Source organism: Montipora foliosa, chromosome 5 (assembly GCF_036669935.1).
Source record: "Montipora foliosa isolate CH-2021 chromosome 5, ASM3666993v2, whole genome shotgun sequence".
NCBI classification, from domain to species: domain Eukaryota; kingdom Metazoa; phylum Cnidaria; class Anthozoa; order Scleractinia; family Acroporidae; genus Montipora; species Montipora foliosa.
In genome coordinates, this window is record NC_090873.1 from 26587157 (window position 1) to 26589656 (window position 2500).

The 2500-nt window shown below is 38.3% G+C and overlaps 1 protein-coding gene and 1 long non-coding RNA gene across 16 annotated transcripts in view; one reads left to right on the forward strand and one right to left on the reverse strand.

The window, feature by feature from the left end:
- Positions 1 to 2500, reverse strand: part of LOC138003822 (beta-1,3-galactosyltransferase 5-like) — a 170785-nt gene that overhangs the window by 167278 nt on the left and 1007 nt on the right. For 2 of the 15 annotated variants that reach the window (XM_068850077.1, XM_068850086.1), the window contains exon 1: positions 1964 to 2333. The exons of 4 other annotated variants lie outside the window; for them this stretch is intronic. The gene's annotated coding sequence lies outside the window, so the exon portion shown is untranslated. Of the gene's footprint in view, positions 1 to 212; positions 968 to 1047; positions 1338 to 1963; positions 2334 to 2500 lie in introns of those variants that run through there. 9 more of the 15 variants (XM_068850087.1, XM_068850083.1, XR_011123660.1 and 6 more) reach the window with 8 other exon arrangements.
- LOC138003825 (uncharacterized) overlaps positions 1 to 2500 on the forward strand; it is a 176124-nt gene that overhangs the window by 130034 nt on the left and 43590 nt on the right. The gene's annotated exons all lie outside the window — the stretch shown is intronic.

The window sequence follows — 2500 nt, forward strand, 5'->3', positions numbered from 1 at the left end:
CGAAACATGTGTAGTGTTGTTTCTAAAATATTGATATGCCTGCTACTATCCAGACCTTTTAACTATGACAGACAGCGTTTTGCCTCTGCCATGGGAACAACCTTCCGGCATGGAACTTGTTGAGACAGCATGATTTCTTCGTGCTATGCTTAACTACCTAGCTTATGGATTCAATACGAAATAAGTATATCGGTGACTTGTATTTTTTTTACCTTGGTCAGCCTTTGCGTGTACCATGCAGTTCTGACTAGTTTCTGACAGTGTGAGGCTGTCTTTGATGATAAATGATACATGAATGCAGATAAATACATTTTCTGCACACCCAATTAAGTTACTACGCAACGATGTGTGTACGAATTGAAAACAAAAATAGCCGAAGTAGTTTTTGTTTTTGGTGTATTCGACCCAAAACGCGACACATGATAATATGAGATAACTAAAAACCTGGACAAGCGGATAATTTGAAAGCTGAAAGAAAGCTGGCATTACTATGTACACGCATCTTTCCTCGAGAATCCCTAGAGTAAGATTTGTTGGGTGTATCATAAACGAAAATTATTGAAAACATTGGAGTAAATAGTTACACATGCTTAATGCTTTTAAAGCTTTCATAGCTATCATATTGGACTCGTCTCTAATTTTTAGCACCTTAAAAACAACCATTGTTTCTTTTTTCCCGAATTCACCTCAAGCGGACCCTTGGATTTCCTATGCAAATACAAACTACAACTGTAGGTGAAATTAAATGGCGTGGAACGGCAGAAATTTCAAACAAAACACCCATCTTTCCCTAATCTTAAGTTAATTTTGTGCATTAAAATCTTCGAAAGAGCGTTGTATGCCACGACAAATTTTGCAAGGTGTCCTTATAAAGTACGTTTCTCCCGCCTGTTTGCTCATCTTGATCACAAACTTCGTTAAAATCGAAAACGGTTCAGTAGTGGCTCAGTATCATACCGCAAATACGTAACTTGCAAATTTAGAACTTTAAAACCGGTTTGAAAGAAGATTCCGTTCACTAGAAATCTTCATAAAGCATTTGTTTACCTAACAGGTCGACTTGGCACCGGCATTTTCTAACGGTAGCCTCTCTTCCATGGAGCTTTGAAGTTCGCAAAATGTTCGTTTGGAAGCCATGTTTCGAACTAGTCACTCTCCACGCAGTCGCATAATCAAACAGAATGCCGAGTTTCCTTATCGCTGTTCCGCGACATATAAGACGCTATTTTTTTCTTTAGCAGAAAGTTAACTTGACTTGGTCAAGAAATGAACCGTCGCATTCTTAAGAAAGGTTAATTCGTTTCTAAACGACTCGCAGGTCGTGTTTTATCGAGTGCAGAACTACTCGGCCTCGCGTCTTGCAGGTGGATAAAACACTTCCTCCGTTTTACTACAAAGTATTAACAGAACTACAACAGGCTGGACCTACACCTTGGGATGGTCAGTTTGGTTGACCTTTTCGTTCCCTAAAACTCTTCGAAGATTCACCGTTTCGAATCGAATCGACCTGAGACACGGTCATTTTCTTAAGGTTTACGATTGTCTTTCTTCCTTGAGCTTCTAAGCTCGCGAACTGGTAATTGTATTCTTCACTCAGTCGCAAATGTAAACCGAATGCAGAGTTTTCATGAAAATAGAACATTAACTTGACAAGATCGCAATGTTCGTCAACAAATGAATCGTCACATTCCGGCTGCAGACTGTTCGTTTTCAAAGCGACTGACAGGTCGCTTTTTAACCACTCTGCTTCGCTTCGTGGTGGATAAAACTCTCCCTCCCTTTTACCAAAAAGTATAAATGGAACTAGCAAACGTTTTAGCAACACCTAGGATCACCTTGGCTAACCTTTAGCCTCATTTGACTAACCTTGGCTAACCATTATACTCAGTTGACTAAGTTCGTGGACCTGTCATTGAAATACAGCTACAACGAGTCTTGGTATACAACGTAGAGAATCACTTACAGTTTTGTTCCATAGCTACGTCCAATAAAAGAACCAGTCATTTAGGTTATCTCCTTGCAAAATAAGAGCTGAAGGCTATCTTGCAATCGTGGAGCTTTATAAAATTCCAGTTAATATTTCTCCAGATCATGAAGAAGGCGATAGACATGAACCATGATGAACAAAAAGCGGCAAATTATGAGTCACGCCACTGGCTCAGAAACACCAAGCTGATAATTAGCCCACTGCTATTTATAAAGCTAGGTTACTTCTGCCAAAAGAATGAGCTTAACCAATAAAATCGTGTCGAACAAGGAATTTTCCTTATAATAGTGCTTCTGTTGAAATTTAGCGTGCATGGCTAAAAATATTTTCCTTTCTTTTAATTGAATAATAAATCCCATGGCTTTTGTTCGTATTTTTGAGAAACGTGTTTAGTCCTCTGCATATAAATATGCAAATAATACACTTGAGGTCAACATTTATATTTTTATATGTGAGTATTTGTTAGATAAGGTTTAAATTGAATTCTGTTAAACTATTAACTGTATAGTACGC